This window comes from Anastrepha obliqua, chromosome 5 (genome assembly GCF_027943255.1).
Source record: "Anastrepha obliqua isolate idAnaObli1 chromosome 5, idAnaObli1_1.0, whole genome shotgun sequence".
Classification (NCBI taxonomy): Eukaryota; Metazoa; Arthropoda; class Insecta; order Diptera; family Tephritidae; genus Anastrepha; species Anastrepha obliqua.
The window spans coordinates 97,444,129-97,467,715 of record NC_072896.1 but is presented as its reverse complement, the minus strand read 5'-3'; the positions used below and the strand labels follow the sequence as shown (position 1 = coordinate 97,467,715).

Below are 23,587 nucleotides of genomic sequence, written 5' to 3'. Positions count from 1 at the left end.
AGGCCGTGGAAAAGAATTAGATAGATGGGTAAATATATAATTTGAGAGTAGTAGGAAAAATGGGGCTAGGCGACATGAAAAGTCCTTTGCTTTCCATAATATGTTAATATCCTCGACTGATTCCCTAATAAATACTTGGGGTACGGTACACTAGACAGGGCTAATTTACTGGGGTGGCAGCCTTTGGTCGGGAAAAACCCGAGTCATTCCGGTAACGTAGAATCGGCTCCGGCTGCCATGGGAATGCCTTATAAATACTTAAAGGTCTTCGGTAGTTGAATCTCCAACACCAAAACACCATAACTGTATTCTGTCTTATCTCTGCTGAGTGGCTGCCTCAACGTAAACATTGGATTGGAGACAGCCTTCTTGGCTGTATGGCTATAAATATAAATTTGCTCTTTAAACTTTTATCGAAGCCTTTTTATGCGTCTCGGTCCAAAATTATTTGCACATTGTAATGGCAATTTTTGTGCCAGCTCCATACACTACCTATCCCCACCACTTACTCATATCTTACTCGTCTGCATATCTCGAACCAAGATGCGAGCACTCGTAAGTTCAGAATTATCGATCGAGAGTTTCAGCTTCGAGCTCTTTGGGCGAAGCTGGTTTCTTTAGTCATAGGGTCAGATACATTGACCTTTTCAACTCAGAGTTCGCCCTCGCTCTTTAGAAGCTCTTTTTGATTTTCTACAATATATAAAAATATTAAGAGCGAACTATTCTAGGAAGAAATCTAATATCTGCACTCAGATGACACATTAAGCTGTTTGTATGGAAATGACAGCACCAGGGTTCTCCTTCACTCTTTAACTATCCCCAAATTGGTGTCTGATTACTAACGAGAGACCAATGAATACACAGTCCAACAAAAATGAACAGATCTCAATAATTATGAAATTAAATGTCTCCGGGATCAACTTTGCCGAAGACGATGCCAGTTCACAATTTTTCATGCCATCTATCCACAATTTTACAAAATTGTTACTCAACACGGTGAAATGTCAATAATTATTAAAGGGTTCGTATTCAGGATCAACTTCGCCAAAGGTAATACTAGCCCAGACGGACTGAGTTTCTTTTACGGATGATTTAATTTTTAAAAATTTTGATGAGCCTGCGAACTGCAGGTTGCATTCATTTTAACCCATACGAGTTTTTCGTTTTCGGTAACCCTCAGTAAAATTCACTGCTTAAAATTTCTGTGGAACAGTTCAACATTCTAATCTTTCAACTGCCTTTTTAATGAATTTCCATAATGCATGTTTTGAGAAACTGTAAAAAATGCCCGTTTAAGTAAAAGATAAAGGGTTACATAGAATGTACTACAAGCATTTTTTTTTTAATTCTACTATGGAAGTCTGAGGACAGAAATAATATTCCGACTTGTTTTTTACATGATATTTTTGATAAAGTATTCGCACTTTTGCCCAAAATTTTAAAATTTAATATCTCAAATGCCTCAAATGGAATTGGCTATGAGCTTCTTCCTCTTGCTCAATTAGGCTTCATGGAGCAGCTTTGCTCAAGCTGCAGAAGGGAGTTAGCGAGTTCTTTTTTTATTAATCTTATCAAATTGTTAGGTAAATTTTGGTCCACTCTCAGGTTAGTGACAGGCAAAACGTTTATTAATTTGCATAAAAGTCGAAGCATACAACTATGCTTTGTATATTAAATAATGAATGTAATTTTGAAAAAGAATTATTTGATAAAAAAATCAACTTATTCCGTGAAACAATTATTTTGTGCTAGTTTTTCACCCGCATTTACATACTTTTAGATAGTCCGGCGGTTTTGAAAGCCCTTCTATCAACTCTAATCAACTCAAAAATGGTAAATCACTGCCTGGGCCTTCTTAACATCTGAGGAAACTTTAACAGTATTATCTGTTAAGGCTCCTCGACATGAGGGATATGAGAGAAAAAAGAGGCAAACATGCCTGTGGACTTACACAAGGTCACATTAATGAATTTCTCAGTAAGTGGGAGGAGAAGAAGATCGTTGAATCCTGGCAAAATTCTAATGCCTGATGGAGAAATTTCTGATTTGTAACTCAGCAGAGTAGGCTTAAGACTTTTAACTGGTAACCTTATAAGCAACTGTAGACAGAGGTATCACTTAAACAAAATTTGTCTATCTGAGACCATCATCGGTCGATTCTGTGAAATGGACACTGAAAATTCGGAACACATTTTTTGTATATGTCCTACACTAAGCAGAAAAAGACTACACCACATTAGTGGTATTGCCGTGCCTTAATATAATTCAAGGAAAATAAACCGCAGAATGTTCTAAAATTTTAAAACAGCCTTAAAATATAGGGTACCTCAGCAGGCTTTGCACTGTAGATCTGTTTAGGCCACAGTGCGCAGTAGCCTAAAAATAATAATTATTTATTACATCAAAAAATGTATCCTACTACATGCATCTTTGGGACTTGTGTGTGCAAAAAAATTATGTGTGGGGAATTTGTTTTCATTCCGTTTCGCTGACTTTTGAAAATTTTCAAATTATCATAAAATAGTTGGCCTTCGAGTTTTGTAATTTTTTATATATTATCAGGGAAATTTTTCATATGCTCCTAAAACTATGGATTTGACATAGCAATATTGCACACTTTCAAATTTTAAAAGACCAAATAAAAAAAAAAATGTTTTTAAATATTTATGCTCGCTCTATGATATTAATATGGATACCAAACGAAAAAGAATATATCTCGATAATAAAAAAGATTTCTCTTCACTTACACGTTAGAGCAAATTTAGTACAATGTTGTACTGTGGAAATTTTATACTTAAATATCCTTGAAATTTCCTAATGAATTACTTTGAAAAAAAAAAGTATATATATATATTTATAGATAGGAAAGGTACATATATATTTGCATATGATAATGCATATCTCAACCTCGTTCTTCTTGCTGTATTATAAAAAAGTACTAAAAAAGTTGAACTTTCCTCCTATGAAATAAAGTATACGCCATGGCTTCCTCTGCTTACTTTTTCTCCTTTAAAGCTTTAAAGTTGTTTAAAATATTAAATTGATGCGAAAATGCAGCATCACTAAACAAAATTTATAGTTTCACGTCCATATGAAATTTTTCCAGGATAACAAAAAAAAATTTCAAATTTTGTGTTGGAAACTCAATTTCAACGAAACGAAACCTTACTCGGTATATTCTGCTTAAACGAAAAAACTATGCAGCAGCTGTTGTTCTTGGAATCACTACAAATGCTCTCTCAATTAGCGCCAATCATAATGTAATGTAAGAATGATTGTGTGTAAATCGTATTAGCTTTTCAGATGAATAACTAGATGTGTTCACGCAACTTTATATGTGGGGAAACAGCAACAAAAACAAGAGTTTAGCCTCGATTCCGCCTGGCGCATGTCAGTAAAGAAAAATATATAAAAATTATATTGCTCACTTTTATTTTATATGCTAGTATTCAAGGCTAGTAAACAAAATTAAAATGGGATCTGCAGATTGCTATGGATTGCGTATTATTTACATATTTATCTGTGATTTTTTCAGAAAAAAATTAAACCGACTTAGCACTTTTTTCGATAAGGCGTTAAATTTCTTGTTTTTCTCGAAACATTTAATAAATTTATCATTTATAGCTACAGCTGGAGTAATAAAAGTTTAGTAAAGTGCTGATTTTTTCTATGAAAGGTCAGAATTTATTGACAAAAGTTCATAGATATGAGAGGTGGTTTTCGCAGAAATATAAGTTCTTTAGTAAAGTGTGAGATTTGATGTACCCATGTGTCTTATTATCGTATCGTATTATAATTATTAATCTTTATTTGCTATAAATGTATTTTTTCCTTGTTCACTCCACTCGGGAGCTTAGGGCCTCGATAATACTCAGTCTTGCGTTGGTTTCGTTCATTTATTTTGCTTAACGGTAGGGTAGGTTATTAGCCTGCCTGTTATAAATTAATTCATAGTAAATATTATAAGGCACGAGCAACTAAAGCAATCGATAGCCTTCTAGCTTACAATACAAATTATGGTAAAGTTGATTGTAGTATTTATTGATATTTAATAAACAAAAGTGTGACAAAATACATTTAAAATCAACTTTGCTCTGTGAAGAACATTCAAAGTTCTAGACAATTACTAGTTCAAGAATCAATATTATAAGTATATAAATACTAAGGCGACCTGAACGTCTGCACTCAAGCGAGCTCAAAGTCATAAGCGTACAACGATTACAAGTGGGAATAGATGATTAGAAAAAAAATGAAGAAGTTGAACGCTGAAACGGGAGAAGCTTTTTAGCACCCTTTAGAGTCCATAAGAATATGTGAAATAAATTAGCAGCAATGTAACAGTGAATGGCAAACGCTATCGCGCCATGGTAAACGACTGTTTACTGTAGCATTTGCCAACTTCGACCGAAAAAAAATTGAAAACTGGAATAGGAGCACCAAGAGATTTTTTGGCTCCTAAAACATTCTGACTAAAAATCCTATTCTATTTAGAAAGAGGGTAGGTAGTCAAGGAGGGAAGGAGAAAAGTATCAGAGAAAGAGATAAGAACAAAAAACAAAAACCGTCGATCGAACTAACGAATTAAATATAGGGTGGGACATGTAAAATTTGCTTTTTGAATCGGCTATAAAAAAAACTAATTAATACTTTTTGAAACTTTTCTTTTTATTTTGAAGATTGAACATTGTCATTTATGATTGAAAAATAATATCGTTCAAATGAATGCCACGATTGGCTTTACAGTAGGTCATTCGATAAACCCAATTTTTAAGCATATTTTCGATTGTTTGGGCTCCAATTTCATGAATGACAACTTCGATTTCGTGTTTTAAAGCATCAATCGTCTCTGGATGGTTCGCATAGCATTTGTCCTTAACAGCTCCCCACAAAAAATAGTCCAACTGGCTTAAATCAAAGCTCCGAGGCGGCCAATTGAAATCGGAATTTCGGCTGATTATTCGGTTTTCAAAACGGTGGCCAAAAGTTCGAGTGTAACTTTGGCAGTGTGACAAGTTGCACCGTCCTGTTGAAACCAAATGTCGTCCATGTCATCCTCTTCAATTTTTGGAAAAAAAACTCGTTGAGCATGTCACGGTAACGCTCGCTATTTACTGTAACTGCGGCTCCTCGCTCATTTTCGAAAAAAAATGGCCCGATGATGCCGCCAGACCAAAAACCGCATCAAACAGTGACACGTTGTGGATGCATTTGCTTCTCTACAGTAACGTGTGGATTTTCTGAGCCCCAAATCCGACAAATTTGCTTATTGACGTAGTCACCGATGTGAAAATCAGAAAAGAAGAAGAAGACTCACCACTTTGGAAATAGGTTTTCAATATTTCCCAATTTTGTTCAAGCGTGTAGCGTCCCATTTCGTAAATGTCAAACCTTTAAGTAAATTATGAACACATTTGACATATCATTTGTGTTACCATTCTCAAAAAAATAGGTGGTTCAAAAAGCAAACGCTATATGGCCCACCTGTAGAGTTTTCCTTGCGTAGGGATCTAGGTCTTAGGAATAAAATACATCCAACGACAAAAAAAACCTTATAATTACAAATTTTTACATTTATACGTTTTATTTTAATTTTAACAAATTTTCCATAGACATAGTTCATTCTTTAACAAAAGTCAGATTGAATTCCGAATTCAGATTCCAAATTTTGTATGAAATTTTAAGTTTATCAGAAAATTTTAATTTACGATTGCTGGCATATGCCGATGACATTGTCAATCGACGCCATATGCAGCTTCCGATACCGTGATTAATTTTGCTTGGGTTTCATTGCATGCATTATATTTTACTACTGCAGCGCATATGGCTATGCAAAAATCTCTACGTGAATGATAATGATGGTAATGGTTGTACGGGTTAGGCTAAGGCCTTTATGCACTGTGACCAGATTGATTTATTGTGCGCCCCTAATTACATAATTATAGTTATTTAGTATACCGAGGAATCAAACCAGCTCCATAGGAGGGAGCAATTATAGTAGGTACGAGCCCAGGATTCTGTGTCTCTTGTGGCCTAATGCCTCACAGTTGGTGATGAAGTGTTCCATAGAGTGCTCTTCATCATAGCAGAACCTGCATAATCTTGTACTAGACAATCCTCTTGAGTTAAAGTCCTTATTACAAGCAAAGAGACTTGTAAGTGCTCCACAGAGTAATCTAGGGTTAGATCAGATTTTGCTCGGTTGGCATTGAAGTTCAAAACCTTCTTGGAGTGATTAAGGCCACTTGTGCCGTTCCAGTGTTCCCCGATTTTTCCATTTTTCATTTTTTGGTTTCCTGTTTTATATTATTTTTGTTAAGCCGAAAAATGGGGTTGGTCTAATAAATATCCCTTCTGTCCCTTTTTTGGCACAAAAGTCTGCTTTCTCATTTCCTTCGTGATCTCTACGTGAATAAGAAATATTAATTTCATTAAGATAAGAGTATTTATCATCGACAGTTCATCACCGTACTCGTTTAAATAATCTGACAGAGTTATTTTTTATGGTGCTGCTGACATTGTGAAGGAAATACAAATAAGCCCATATGTACATAAATATATATGCATATCTGTAGTGTATAGCACAAATATCTTTGCATTTAAATAAAATACGTTGCAAATATTGTGAGCAAACAAATAGTTATATTTGCATACACAAATTAAGATCTTTCGTGTATTTTATTACAAATTTGGGTTGCTTTGTGTGTGCAAACACATCACAATTTCAGCCACAATTTGATTAACAGCGATGCTTCAAACCAGCAATATTAAATAACCCACTGACTTATTGCTTTGCAATTGTGGTTTTCGCTTGCATGGAGCAAAACAATTCTCCTGTATCTACATATGTGAGTATGTTGGCCAGAGTTATGGAAAAATTAATTAAAATATACAAAATATATATACAAGTGGAGGTATGAGTAATAATACTCTGTGTTTGCAATTTGACTTGATTGATTTGCGAACTTTTTTTGTATGTGCTTCTGCGTGTCTACTTATCGATTAGTGCTTGGCTCGGCGTCCACTGGAACATGTTTTTACAACAGCGGACGATCCTGCGTAGGTAATGGCGAAAAGCTTCGCGGGTCTGTCGATCATGTCTTAGAAATCAGCCGACATTCTTTGGCAAACTATAGGCGCCTCCATTTAAGGTACAAAAATAACAACGATATTACATAATTTCTGAAGTTATGAAATATTAAAAAGTACTGAAAAAAGGCAGTGTGGCTGGAAAAATTAGTTATCTTAGTGCAACAACAGGAACATTTCTCTGAGAAAACACTTCTAATTTAATCTAGTAAGTCTTCCAAATGTTAAATAACTTTTGAAAGTTTTCTTTGTCTGCCAAAGGTGGCTGCTTTTATCGAAATAAACCTAAGCCTTAAGGAGAACTGATGTGATAATCAATGATAATAACAGAGGAAAGAGCGCATGTTAGTGTTGGAAAGACCAAGTTTTCAAGGGAATCCAAGTATAGCACAATGGACTTAATTGTGTCTGAGTGCTGCACTTGCTAGTTGTCCCGACAAAAAAAAAATTCTTCAAAAGACAGATGGCTGACGCGCATTTCTACTCTATACAGAATTGTATATAAAAGTAGGTGGAGTCCTGGCCTTTATGTGCTCTAATTTAGTTCATTTTTAAGGGTACTGCTTCTTGCAATGACACAATAACGGCACAATATTATATAATAAACTACTGTTAAGCATATAATAACGTATGAATTAGATAGCTTATCCGGGGCGTATGAGTGATTTTTTGCCATATATGTAAGTAGAATACGTACTTCCACGTGTACGCTAGGGACCTCAATATTAACGAATATTGCTAATCGGGATTCGCTCCGGTACACGGTTAGTTAGAAACAAAGTTATTTTTTGTTGGTTCTCGGGCTGTTGAAAACTACTTTGAGCGACTAATTTGTGTGTCTAACTAGCTCGTTATTTTAACATTATTTCACGCACACTTTTTCATTACTAAATCATACTGGAAGAGGTTACATTCAGTAAAACTTTAATAAGGCACTTGTTTTTTTGCTAAAAAATAGCAGGATACGCGTATTACTATATTAAACAAACATTTGCTAAATTTGATTAGCGGCGATTATTGATTTCGATTAGGGGATTAGTCCCGAAATGTAACCAGTAAAAACTATTGATTCATAAGAGTTAATTTTTCTTATACTAAGCATGTCAACGTTCAAAGTGGTTGTGAGTCCCGTAATTTCGGGATTTGTCTCGAGATATAACTTACTTAAATTCAGTAAAACTTCCATAGGGCTTTTGGTTTTTTTGCAAAAGTAAGAAGCATTTGGGCATACCACATTATATAATATAAAAAAAAATTAACTGAATGTGATTAGCGGTTATTATTGATTCAGCGATTTCGAGATTAGTCCCGAAATATAACTTTTTCAAAATCTATTAATTTGTATGAGTGATTTTTTCTTATCCTACGGATGTTTTCGCCCTTGCAATGGTATCATAAAGAATGAACCAAACTTCTTTCGTCCAAGTGAGCCCACTTTCTGGGCGACCATTACAACCTAACCTAACCTAACCTAACCTAACCGAGATTTATTGTAACTTTCTTAAGTTCAAAAAACTCAAAAAAGGCTTTTGTTTTGATGCTCAGGCATTTTAACAACTCATTTTATGATTTTGAAAAGAATTTCTAAGCATTAAAGATGAAAAAGTTTTTAATACTATTTATGTAATCAAGTTAAAATAACACAAACAAAGAATTGTTAAAGCAGCTGAAAAAGTTTTGAATAATAATAATTCTAAATAACCCGAACAAAGAATTCTTAGAGCAGGAGCTAATTCTTGAAAAAATACAATACATTTTACTTAAGTGTGGGATAGGAAAAATCAGTCAGGTATTTTACTTAAGTGTGGGATAGGAAAAATCAGTCAGGTGAACAAACTTTCTCTTACTTCTTAAAGCTTTCCTTTAGACTAAGAACACTCACACGATTCCAAAAAAACGGAACTTTATGGTTTATTACATTTGTGTTAAATGAGTTCACAAGAAGAGCAAAGCATACAAAGCTTAGTCTTCTGACCGTAATTCAAATTTACTTATTCGGTGTATAATAAAGTCTGCCGACGAAAGCCGCCACTTGCAATTAAAAGTTAGTTTTGGTAACTGGTCACTTTTTGTACACCCAAAAGGGAAAGTTCTGTAATTTTAATCAATGTAAAATTTTTATCAAAATTTAATTTCAAATCATTTCTTTAACTTGAAAAAATTCATAAATTGTGCTGATTTTCATATCAATTATTCACGTGATTTTTAATTTAATATTAAAAAAAGTTTTGGCATTCCGAGTCCCGCGATGGATATCACTCGTACAAGCAACACTCAAATAAATTAATTCCGAAGCTATCGATGCTTGAAAAACAAAGAGAAACCCGCGATTTCGAGATTACGGGATCCCAGAATTAACACTCCTCGTGCATACTACCAATCAAATGAACTCTACCCGACTGCCATGTTAGCTTATATTTTTAAAATATTTCAATTATGGGCAATTACTGTCGCTATTTCACCTTGAACTGTTTTTACCTCCTGCTCTATTTAAGTGGTCAGCTGCGCTTTCCAGCAAAATCTAAAAACACAGCAAAATTATGAATTACGATTGATTATAGTAATTCACGTAATATTAATAAATAGCAGTTGTGGGCAAGTTGCATGTTGTAATAGTGGCTCGCATATGCGTACAATGGTTTTAATTAAGGGGATTAAATTATATTATTTTAAATTGGGGTGCGCATTTTTCAGGCATTTTTCAGTATTCAGTAAAAATTGGTGAGTTCATTTTTGACCATGAAATGAAAAACGGCCTGGGTACCTGATAATATAAATATCTCGACCTCACGCGTCTTGAGACAAGCTCCTGCCAGAGGGTAAATTTGCAGCGAATATATTTCTCTGGGTAGGTAACGTACGAGAAACGTTGCATAAACTTTCGCTGTCCGTGTACTTTACTAGTGAGGTGTGTAAATTAATATTTGCAATAAATGGTTACATTACTTGATGGTATAGAAACAAGATTTCACATAATTACGGCCATTAGTTACTTAGTAGTCCTTGATTGAAAGACGATCGTGATGACTGACGCGACAATCTTGAAGAAAATCGAACCAAGCGTTGTGATTAAACTCCTTACAAAACCAGGGATAAGCGTAAAAATTATTCTCGAATAAATAGTGGCTATGCAAATCAAAAGTGGTCAAATAAATTTGGAAGGGGCAGGAGGAGTATTGAAAATGACATTCGCTCAGGCGGTCCTATTACTGCCGCTACTGCAGTAAATGTGAAAAAAGTTGAGAAACTTGTATTGGAGGGCATCCGAATAAAACTTAAATTATAAATTATTATATAAATTATAAGTAGAGGAGACTAACCTATCCATTGGTAGCATACACACCATCCGCCATGCTCATTTAAATCTCCCAAGGCGCGAGATGGGTACCGCGAGCGCTCACGCCCACAGAAATCAAATCGAGTGGAGTGCTTTAAAGTGCCTTTGGAGTTCTTTAGGCGAAATTCAATAAATATTTTTAACAGGGATCTACAGTTTTATGCCACCTCCGAATGGCACACATTTTTTATGAAAAGCTTTCTAAGCAGAAATACCTTCGGAAGTTAGCCATGGTTAGAAAAAACTTTTTCTGTCAATTGGTGCTTCGTACCTGGGAATTCAAGCCCGTGAACTTCCGAATGGTTGTCAAGTACAAACCAGTTTGGCTACCACAGCAACCTTATTGTCAGTGGAGATGAAATATGGCTTTATTAGTATGGCCCTGAAAGTAAACAAGGGTGTATGCAGAGACATAAGAAGAGTGCAAACCCTCCTAAAAAAATTCAAGTCAGTCTGTCCGCTGGAAAAACCATGGCCCTCGTGTTTTGGAGCTTGGACGAGATTTTATTGTTTGAGTACACGAAAACAGGCTAAACCATGAACGCAGCATTGTACTACTTTGTATAATTTAAGGGAAGCAATTACAGAAAAAAGAAGGATGGCGAATATTGACAGCCGGTGTGTTGCTTCTTCAAGACAACGCTTTGGTTCACACAGCGCGTGTTCGAAGGCCGCTGATGTTATACTGTCCATCCTATAGCCCCGATCTGGACTCTTATGATTACTTTTTGTTCCAAATTTGAAAAAAGATCTTCGTGAAAAATTTCTTTTCAGACAATGAAGAGCTCAAGACAAAAGTAAGCACACATTTTATAGAACAAGGAGCAACGATTTTTCAGAGTGCATTGAAAAATTAAGTTCACGATATTCGTACAAAAAGCGTATTGGGGTTATGGGGGCCACATTGAAAATAAAGCATATATAGTTTTACTGAGTTGATACTGATACTGAGAATTAATTTTATAGAATTTCAACTTGAATGTACCAGAAATACGACTTTTCAAAATATCTCAATGCGAGCGTCATCTCCAGGGTCTGAATTTATTGAAAAGCATAAAAGCATTTAATTTTATCTGGCCATTATACGTTTGGAACAAAAGTTCTGCTTTGGGTCATAAACAGGATTTGTGGAAACATTTCCAATTTATAAAATGCCATATACATAAATAATTAATAATGTTTTCATAAATCTATGATTGTGGCACAGCTGTATCAAAGGTGTCAATGGCGGCATGTACCACCCCACCTTATAGCTAAAAAAAATTTCGTCTCAAATCAATGAGTCTAAAGTATTTGTGCAAGAAAGAAAAATGTTTTATTTGGCTTTTTTACAATTTTATGGACAGATCTTGAATAGTTATCGTACATGTTTTTGTATAGGGAGTACAATTTATTATGGCAAAAAGTTCATTGGTTTATTTTCGAAGAAGAATGCGCACCCGCACGGGCACTTCGTCTAACCAAAAGTGAAAAGCCCACTACCTGAGGGATACGCGTCAGTCGTTTCTTACTCGTGCTAACCGGCGCCAATTGGACACACCAAGTGAAGTCAAGTCCTTCTCCACCTGATCTTTCCAACGCAGAGGAGGCCTTCCTCTTCCTCTACTACCACCAGCTGGTACCGCATCGAATACTTTCAGAGCCGGAGCGTTTGTATCCGTTCGGACGACATGACCCAGTCAACGTAGCCGCTGGATCTTTATTCGCTGCGCTATGTCTATGTCGTCGTAAAGCTCATAAAGCTCGTCGTTCCATCGCCTGCAATATTCTCCGTTGCCAACGTGCAAAGGTCCAAAAATCTTGCACAGAATCTTTCTCTCAAACACTCCAAGCGTCGCTTCATCGGATGTTGTCATCGTCTAAGCTTTTGAGCCATACGTTAGGACGGGCATGATGAGAACCTTGTAGAGTGTTAGTTTTGTTCGTCGAGAGAGGCAAATGGGTAGTATTTGGCTACTTAGTCCAAAGTAGCACTTGTTGGCAAGAGAGTAGAGTTACAGAAAAAAAAAATTTAGTCTTTCATTGTAGAAGTCTTTATAGAAGTGAATTATTCTAATGGCTAAAAAATGTCGCTTAGTTGCTTCTGAAGTAGAGTGGTTCCCTGCCAAGTGACTCAAGTACATATTTTGGATATGGTTCAAAATTTTTCTGATAATTGGTTTATTTTTAGGCTTAACTGTGATAAGAAGTAAACAGAAAATATTTTGAAAGAAATTGAATAATTTTGAGACTTATTGAAGGTTGAAAATTTTGGTATGAAGTTTTTTAAAGTCAGATATATTCTTTTCCTCTTAATATTTTTATAGTTTCTACACATTTTTTATCATTATTTAAGACAAAAAAATACATAAAAATAAATTTTTTGTTTAGGGAAAATTGGAAAACATTGTTGTTGGAAAATTTTTATATTTTTTTGGAAATATTTTTTATATTTTCTTAGAAATATTTTTTATATTTTTTTGGAAAAAAATAAATTTTTTTTTTGGTTAACATGTTTGGGAAACAATTTTTTGTTGAAAAGCACAACCCCGCCGCAGATATTTTTGTATATTTTTTATTAATAGTTGAGGTGTTGCTTAGTAATCCTTTAAATCTTCATGAACTAATTTTAATTTTAGTTTTAAAAAATTATGGGAACCCCTCCGGCAGAAATAATTTTGTATTCTTTTTACTAATAGCTGATACTGCGCTTTGTACGCCCTGAAATCTTCAGAGTGGGATCCCATAAACTTAAATTAATTTTTTTTGTTAAACATTTTGGGGAAATATTTTTTTATCATTTTCGAAAAGCATAGCCCCCGCGCAGATACGAGGTGTGTTCAAAAAGTATCGCGAATTTTGAATTTTTGCCGGTTACGAATATTCGAATTTCGATTTTTTAGTGGCGATATGTTGGTACTCATGTCTCTCACTCATGCCGACGAGTTCGGCCATTTTGAATGTTCAGTTAATTGTTGACAGCTGCTTTGCTTGCACGTGTTTCGACACGCCTTCGATTTTTACCTATTCAAAAAGATGGATCAAAGAACCAGGATCACATTTTGGGTGAAAAACGAAATTAAGTGCGCGGATGCATTCCAAATGTTGACTGTGTCATACGGAGAAGCTGCTTTGAAAAAAAACAACGTTTATCGGGGGTACAAAATATTCTCAGAAGGCCGAGAAGATGTAAATGATGAAAAGCGTGCCGGACGCCCCAGCACTTAATAACAGACGAAAAAATTGATGAAGTAAAAAATGGTATTAGCCAACCGTCGAATCACCGTTAGAGAAGTTGCTGAGAACCTAGACATATCGATTGGCACGTGCCATTCGATTTTTTTCAACGATTTGGGCATGAGACCGGTCGCCGGAAAGTTCGTACCAAAACTGCTTAATTTCGACCAAGAGCAGCATCGCATGAACATTGCTAATGAGATGTTGGACTCTGCCCGCGACGACCCAAATTTGCCCCAGAGGGTCATAACTGGTGACGAATCGTGGGTTTATGGTTATGCCATGGAAACCAAAGCTCAATCACCTCAATGGAAGCTGCCGCACGAACCAAGACCGGAAAAAGCGCGGCAAGTTCGGTCAAATGTAAAAGTTTTGCTTACCGTTTTCTTCGATTGCAGTGGCGTTGTGCATCATGAGTTCTTGCCACAGGGTAAAACAGTCAATAAGGAAAATTACCTGCAAGTTATGCGCAATTTGCGCGAAGCAATCCGCCAGAAACGCCCGGATTTGTGGAAGAACAAAAATTCAAAATATAATTAATCAATTAATTGCAGGTGTAGTACTGAGTCAAACTGGTGCTATTTATGGTTGCTGTGGTACATTTCTATTTCACTGAAAGCTTTTGTTGTATTAAATTAAACAAAATATTTGGTGAGATATGAGAAATTTAATTTTTATAGGGTAGAAATGCCACACAGCGGGAAGAAATGCTAAAATTCACAAACACAAATTAAATTTTAGCCACTGAACATATTTGTGGTACTTAAATTTTTCATCTGCACGCTGCTCCATTACTGCCAAATGACGTTGTGGTATAGCGATACAACAAAGCAACTCTCATTAGTGCGATTACGCTTTCAACTACGTTGCTTGGCCTGAATGTATGCAAACTTTTCAATTCAAATATTAAAAGGTGTTTAGTTTGCTTTTACACTTTAGGAACAGAGAAGTACACTAGAAATTTATTCACGTTGAAAAATATTTACAATAATAATAATGCTAAAATATGAGAGAAAGTAATAAATGCAAAATTTGCGTTAAAGCTAAAAATTACTAAAATTCCAACCCTTTACAAATAGTAAACATTTCAACATTTACTTAACAGCAAAATAAATTTGTTTGAGTAGACCATTTCATTTTCACTAGGAAATCGTATATAAGTACCTTTTTCATAGCCACAAGCTCTCATTTAAAATCTTTATTTAATTTTTATTTATAGATAAATTTGCCTTTGCTTTCCATTCCAATCGTTGTCAAGTCAACGCCAGTTCCGTGGCGATGTGGGCAACTTCATTACGAGAGTTGATGCTGGCATTAAGGCCTTTCCACAGCTTATTACTTAGCCGAGCTTAGTGCGGGCAATGGGGATGTATGCATGTATGTAGTAGTGCCAAAGTATGTGTGAATTGAATTGGAGTGTAAATGACGTCAGTGCGAAAGGATTTGTTGGTGGCTGGCAGCTGTTGCTGGCGCCTCTGTAAATGCAGATGAATTCAAGCGTTGCCAAAGCCATTTTTCATGTAGAAAACCAGCAAACACACAGAGTACACTGAAATACTTTTAAATGTGTATGAATGTGAACTTTTAGAAATGGAGTTTAGGAACACATCACTTAATTTCATTTATAGCACAAGTATTGTGGGCGAAATAAAGTTTCGAGTAGTTAAATATAGAAAGACACGTAACTAAGGGAAGTGGAGGCGCAGAGCATTGCAGGAAATATGGGACCACTTTCAATACGAATAAAATTAGTAGAAAATTTAAGAGCTGCAGAGAAATAATACCAGCAGCAATTTTTTTATGCATTAAGTCTCCGAAAAGTGCTATTTAAAACTCGCCTGGTTCTTGTAAGTTTCGCCTGATAGCCACTAATTGGCTTCAGCTAGAAATCTTTGGAGTAGCTAATGAATACAAAGCACCCAAGCGGCATATACCAGCTTGCTCACACGACACCACTTAAAGGCATCCCGGCTGACTTGAAAATCTGTTCATACTTATCTTACGAAGGCTTGAGATTTTAGCACTAGTACTCCTATACAGAGTATAGGAACTTGAATCCGAGAAGTGCCACTACAAATTCCTGGTTAAATTTAGATGCCTGCGTAAAGTTGAAAATTTCCATCTGTCCACTAAAAAGTAAGCTGAGACTGCTGGCTTTGCTAACAGATTGAAGGTTCCACGAAGGGCATATTACTTTAAGCTATGTCAAGTTACGTTGGTTGTCACTTTTCATGAGAATCTAAATGGTTGCACATCCAGTGGAGGTCGAATAGTAACGAATTGACGATAATCAAAGCCGACTAAGTTTATCACACACGACTAAATTATTAAGTGGCATGACGGTATTGGTGAAGACATTACTGCATTTTCAATGTTAATTTTGATCCCACCTATAGCAGAAGCAATTGTAGACTATCTTTTATGTATTATCTCCATACGTCCAAGGGAAAGGGCCTCGATATAATGCCAACACGTAGTGCCGGGTGGAAGTTAGCTGAAGAGGGGAGATTGTGTTTTTGTTTTTTGAGCATGCCCCAAATATCATTAGTGCGACGGCACCAATTGAATGTTTTTGATATTTTTATCCTTTCCTCCAAAAACAAAAAAAAAAAAACAAAAAGGGTTGCATTGAAGCCTGGATGCTCACTCTGAATCTATTTGACCTCTGTAATAAAAGAGGAAATACTGTCAATGGCTGTGAATTTTCAGTCTCTCAGATATCCAAAGAAGCAAAAGTTTAAACAGCGATGTCGCGTAGTGGTAAGAGAGGGATAGTAGTGGCGAAATTCAATACTATGCACTTTCTGGTTTTTTGTTACTGCTACAGAAGTCATTAGAGGGAAACTCTAAACACTTGCCTTGGATTCCCATTATGCAGTGTTCGGCAATTATATCAACTACTAATGAAAAGTTGGTCTCAAGCTCTTTTGACGCATTCTAAGCCAGATCTGTCCATCTGATGTTGGCCTGCGGGGTGTAAGCCGACCTGATCCAGAGCTTTTTATGTCTAAAGGAATGCCCATGTATTGAGCTGAGTTACCTGTCTCGGTATTTCCCAGCTCTAGGAATCTTTCAGCAGTAACTATTATTTATATATCAAGAGAGGCATCTTCTTAATGCCTCTTTAAATATAATAATATTATTTTTTTAACTTTTTTCAAAGCGATCTTACCCACGTCATACTTTTTTTGAGAATATAATCTGTCTCAAACGTTACTGCCAGAATGTTTAACTAAAAGCAAACTCATGACACCATTGTACACAAAAGCTGAAACATAGTATCTATCAACAGTATCTTCCGTAAGAAAGAAATCACTTTTTCACTTTTTATAAGAGCACATTCACGTATGCGTATATATGTTTAAATGTGTGTGGATACAATGTTTTTGACACGTTTTACGGTGAATTTTCTTTTCTTCCAAGTATACTGGCAAGAGATATGAATTTTTCTGAGCACTGAGTGGCATGTGTGCAAACACTTGTTTAAATAAAGGACACCATTTTGTAGGTGTTGTTCGTAAGATGTTATGTGTATGTATGCGTTGCGGTTGAAATATGAAATGTTTGTATGCAGGTGAGTCTTAGCGCAAATGTCTAGAAAGTCCTAATTCAATTTTTCCATTTTTATACCGCAAATAAAACAAGCAAAAAGGTCGCACTGCAGCAACTGTTACGTATACGACATGCGCGCTCAAGTGCAAAGATGTGTAGCGCGAGCGCTAGTTACGTATACGCCCCGCTGGGTCTAGAATTGTCAAACAAATAAGAATTTTCCATAATTTAGCGTTAATTTGTGCATCCGCTGTACGGCCATGAACATTTGGATAGCTAAAAGGCTTACATGAAATTCTTTAAAGGGCAAACTTTAACTAGGGATATTTTAATTTCTCATTCATTTTAAAATTGGAATTACTTACTCAAAGCGTGCCAGTGACTGTAAAATTAAAATTTTTTGTTCTATTATTATGTTTTCATTAAAAAAAGATGATTTTTGTGTACAGATTTCTGAAATCAAAGCATTTTTTTTAAACAAATCGCTCTCCCAAATTGGTGGTTAGGTATTGGATTTTAGGATTATAGGCAGGGCAGCTTGTCAGCATAGTTTCAGAGCTTATCTGCCTTTTTACATCATAAAGTGGCAGTGCTATGTGAAAAGTGTTTGTGGAATTGTAATAAAAACTAAAGTGTGCTGTATTTAAAATTTTTTTTAAAGAAAAATTTTGATTTTTGGAAAATATAGAAGAATATATAGAAATTAAAATTTTTTGTAAAGCATTAATATTTATTAGCTCACCCGTGTGAATTATTCGCAGGTATGAAATTATATAGTAATGTGAAAATAATAATTTTTTTTTTTAGTTTTCCATTTATTTCATACAATCTGTCATAACAATAACAATAAGTACTATTTTTACCTACAATATAAAGAAGACTAATGAAGAAAATAAATTGGAATTATATATCCCCAAAAGTAACATTTTTTTCAGGAATAATAGAGAATTCGAGTTTAAAAAAAAATTGTATTCGATGTGCGATAAAATGTGCGAAACTGCTTTAAAATTGGTGATTGATGTCAGAAAGTGATAATTGTTTTTTTTTCAAAAATTTTTAGTAGAGTTAAAAATCAAAATAATCACATAATCACACCTTCTTCACAGAAGTATATGCCTAGGATATACAACAATTGTTTAAATGAAGTTGGAAAACACTAACTTTCAATTATTAAAAAAAAAATAAGTTTTTAAAATTTCATCGGACGCTTTTTTTTTGGGTAAAATGACTTATATAACAGATCAAACTGTTGTATTATTCAGATAAATTGGAAACTTATTTTCGTAACTCACATATTTAAATTCGTTAAATGTTTTAGATAGGTGGTAACCCCTCTAAAAAATTTGGTTCCAAGATCTGCTTAAATTACAGATATATTTTAATTAAAATTTTCATGTAGGTGGCAAACCTCTTCATAATTTTACTTTAAAATTTTCCTTTGGAATCAAAGTGTTTTTAAATGCCTACTAGTAAATAAACAGCCATATTTTATTTCACTTTTATATTTAACTTATTAAATTTTCAGAGAGATGGTAACGCTATTTGCAATATTGAAATTTTGATCTAGGCGATGAAGTTGGCATCTACAATAAAATGACGCTTCACTTATGAAACTGGATGCAGTAATAAAAAAGATATGAAGGGATTACACAAAATGGCTCAAACAAGAACTTTTAAATACATGGCAACGCATTTCAAAAAATTTATTGGGTTTAAGTTTATACCGATACTCGCCATATAGTAGTTGCAGTGGAAATATTTGATAAAAATATAATTAGTTTAAATTTTTAGGTAGGTGGTAACCCTATTCAAAAATATTGCTTCTGAGTAAAAGTGCATTTAAATATCTTTCAGTTGCTAAACGCCCTGCGATATTTTATTTCACTTATGCATTGAAATCACAAAATTTTCGGACAGTGGCTACCCTATTCAAAAGTGTATACTTTTTACATAAAGCTGGACTTGAAAACGGCGTTTAAATCACTAAATTTGGTGCAGTAGAAAGGGAGATATGGAGCGATTACACAAAAATACGTTATAGAAAAATAGACAGACGTATTTCTGTACTGCATTACTCCCTGACCGATCGGTCTTTTTGTATGGCTGTGGGATTTGGCTCACAACAGATTTGCTCGCCATAAACTGCAAGTTTTTGTCAACAAATGTTTAAGAGATTTATTGCAGATTTGACCCAGAACAATCAACAGCAGAGAGCTTCGGACGACTTGTAAGCAATTACCCATTAAGACTGAAATAAAGCAGAGGAAGTGAAGGTTGATTGGCTATACTCTTCGAAAGAAGAGTGGTACCCGCAAGGCAATAGAAAAAAAGACGCCTTATTTGCATTTGAAAAAATAACTTAAGACTGCAGGGAAATCTTTCAAAGAAATCGAAGTCATCGCGACGGATCGTGGCCGTTGAAAGCGTTCTGCAGAGGCCCTATGTCCCGTCAGGGAGGACAGGAATTAAGAGTTACTCTCTTAAATAACTATACCACCGGGACTTATTGGCACCTTTTTACAATTTATTTGCTTTTTATTTAATTCTAAAAACTTTTTTATGAAATTATAGTTCATTTTCCTACAAAAACCTTATAGAATAGGGCTTCAAACAATGTGGAGGATATACTCGTATAAAGATATAAACAAATTTTTATTTTCACTTTTTAATAAAAATTAAAAAAAACTAGGATACACAGTTTTATAGCCCCTAAAATTATAGTAAAATAAAACATGGGTTTCAAGTGGCTAAAATTTGCGTTGATATCTGACATTTCTTCTTGCTGGCGGTCTTGGGCGTTTTCTTCTATATAAAAAATGCCTACTATTTATTATATCGAGTAATTTCTAGAAATGCATTGCCAAAAAAAAACGTTTAAGTCGTTTAGAACTTGCATTTTATTTGAGTAAAATTCAATGGGCTATAACACTGCATACTCGAAATTTTTCTAAAATTTCTTATATTGCGGAAAGTTTTATCTCCAAATTTATTTCTGTTTACCTGCAAATATGTTTCTCAAAATTTACTGTGCTGCTTAAAAAACATGATGACACATTTATGCTTCGAAGTACTGTCAGTTATTAGCCACTACCTTTTGCTATCTACGAATGCCAAAGTGGAAGAACTACTCACCTGTTGAGGCAATCCATGAATCTGTCCATTTTTGGATTTCTTGACACGATTGAAATTAATCAGCCAGACTATATGGAATTTGACTCAAAATAATTAATAGTGTAAGGAAGCAATGACTGGAGAGTATGACAGATGAGACGATATCTTTAATTTTAATGCTTCTACGTATTTCTTCACCCCTTTTGAAATTTGAGGTGGAGCCTTATGGTGCTGGAGGATGGCCTTGTTGTATCTTCTCTCTTTCTCTTTTCTCTTTCAGGGCTCGGTTCAAAAGAATGTCATGAATTTTCATTTAGTAGAAGCGCTCACACCACTCACGGTGAGTTCGCTCACTGACTACAGTCTTATCATAAGTATTAAAAAGCTAATGATGAGCTCCAAATACAGTTTTCTTCGATTGGAATACAGCAAATTAAATCTATCTAAAAATGTTGAGCATTCGGTACAAAAACTGACGCCCTCGACCGAGCATAAATTTATGAAGGCAAAAAACACAAATTTTCTATTACAGTGTTGAGGCTATGTTCACAGATGATTCAGCATATGGCCATTTATTCAAAAGCGGCGGAAGCAGAGTTGTACGCTAGGGATGTACATTTTTTCGATTTTTTCAATTGCCGAAATTCCAGAACAAGTCACTGGATTGAGATATTCATTTTTTTGCAAGAACTTGGCAACTTGGTGTTCTTCTCAAAAGCAGCGGAAGCTGAGTTATACGCTAGGGATGTACATTTTTTCGATTTCTACAGTTCTGGGAGTCTCGGGATGCGGTTGTTGTTCTTAAAAATGTTATTATAAATCCGGGATTCCAGAACAAGTCACTGGATTGAGATATTCATTTTTTTGCAACAACTTGGCAACTTGCTGTTCTGTCTCCCTTTTATGGTATATGTTTCATTAGAAATTACAAATCCCGGAAATCTTTAAATTATTTGTGCTTCAAAACGCCAGTATTGCGAGATTGACATCGCCATTACACACCTCACAAATATATTGTGCGATGAACAATTGAGGTAATATCTTACTCTCATTTTTTTTTTCAATTTCATTTATTTTGTGCCCTTATTTGGACAGACTTCCTTGTTGGCTAACTTCACAGAAGTTCATTTGGTACTTTGCACAGCATCGTTGATTCAAGTGTCAACTTGCTTGCTGCTGAGCAAACAGACGATGACTGTTGTGCCATATAATATAGTTAACGTGCGAGTGAGTGCTCCGGGAATAGCACTTGACCCGCATTCATGCCATATGCCACCAGCAACTCGAAGGACTAACTACAATTTTCATTTTCCTTCGTCAAAAGGAAGTCATTTGCTCTCAACAGTAAAATATTTAAGTAAACTTTTTTGTTTTCAAATAGACAGACATAAATTGAGTGTAAGTCACTTTTATTGAGTTGTTGCGCAACTTTTTTGTGGTATATTTCTGCATGGCAATGTGAAAAATATGACAACTTTTTTCAATCACAACACTTCACTTCACTAATATTTTGCTATCAAAAGAGTAGAAGATGCATATTTAAATATTGCATGGCACGTACAGCGCAAAGTGTCCTTTGGCTGTACATTTTTACTTGCAAATTGAATGGAATTTTCAATATTCATTGCAGAAAATATCAAATTGCTGCTCACAATTATCCTTTGTATTATTACAAATTTGCGCTGCATTCATGAATATATTTATTATTGAGATAAAGGCACTATAAGCGCGCAAACACTTGCATATAAATTAGATGAGGACTGGTATGAGGAAGTAGTGAAAGCAGAAATGAGGCAGCAAGAAATGTACCCGCACTTTTGCATTGACGTATCAGTACCCAAATGATTTGAAATGAATTGTAGCCCAGTAAACAAAAAACAGTATTCGTTTGTTCTAAGTAAAAAATTTTCATTGAAGTTATTAATTAAAAAATATGAGAAAACTTTTGAGATTATTTTAATTGACTTTCGCTATTGAAATTAGAAGCATGGAAGTCATTGTTATTGAAAAATACTTTTTATATACTAGAATAGGCACTACGATAGTTGCAGTTTCATTTGCGTAACTCAATTGGATAATTATAAAATTATTAGAAGGAATTCTTTAACAGTTCCTATTGGGTTCCGCCATTAAAACTAAAACTATCGAAGTCCCTATTTTTGGGCAGTATTTTTTTACTAGATAAAGAAAATGCATCATATATTAGTGACAATATAACTAACTTCAAACTATATAGCATAACCTAAGTAATATTTTGTTGAACAATCTGAACTTGAGAACAGCCTCTTCTCAAGTAGCCGTCGGTACATACTGATGTTTTCCGCTTAATTCGTAGCTATTCGCTAACCTCCTTTTCCGTAGGATATACCACTTCTTCATCTTACGTACGACATACGATCGGAATCAAAGATGATATTAAATGTCGACTTGCCCAAGAAAACCAATTGCTTTAATTAAAAGTAGCCCAATTTTCGTAACATTTAGTATAAAGACATAGTTTTAGTGACGCTTCGCTAACACACTTAAGAATTCCAAAAAAAAAGAAAATCAATATATAATAATTTTTTCTTTATTTATATCAATACTTTGTTTCTATTTTCTTTTATTTTCAATCGATAATTTGTTTTTTTCATGTCTCACCTCTTTTGATTCACGAAAGAGAAGTTTTAATCAACATTCTGGTTTTTCTTCTTTTCTTTCTTTTTCAATCAATATTTTGTTTTTAATTTTTCACTTCTTTTGGATTACAGAAGTTACCTTTTAAATTAAAATTGAGTTTTCAAAAACTTGAAACTAAAATATTTTAAAATCTAATATCATAACTTTCACCGCCTTTTGCTCAAAATATCATTTTCAGATTGACAGGAACTCATTTAATTAATTTTGGCGATTTTTTGCTTTTGGCGCGCATTTCCATTTAGTTGGTCAACCAGGCATAGCTTTAAAATACTGAAGATGACTTCAGATTGAAGTTGAAATATTGACCGACCATTCCGGGGCAGCATAAAATTGACGCAAACTAAAAATTGGCGAAGCAGCTCGGCCAAGCATCCGACAAAGGATACACTTACGAATTATACTTATATATACAAAGTGGCGCCAAATTAATCACCTTTTCGGAAGATTTATAATTTTTGCAATATTTGCAATATTTCATATTTGACACTTGTGAAGTATACAAACAGACAAGCAATGGAGCGCGCAAAGATCAAAATAAAGATTCGTATCATTCAAAATAATTTTCTTTTATTTACTGCAAGAGTTACACAAAAACAAAATTCG

At 34.7% G+C, this 23,587-nt stretch overlaps 1 protein-coding gene across 11 annotated transcripts in view; it reads right to left on the bottom strand.

Annotated features, from left to right (window-relative positions):
* LOC129247165 (synaptotagmin 1) overlaps positions 1 to 23,587 on the bottom strand; it is a 151,005-nt gene that overhangs the window by 64,170 nt on the left and 63,248 nt on the right. The window lies entirely within an intron of this gene.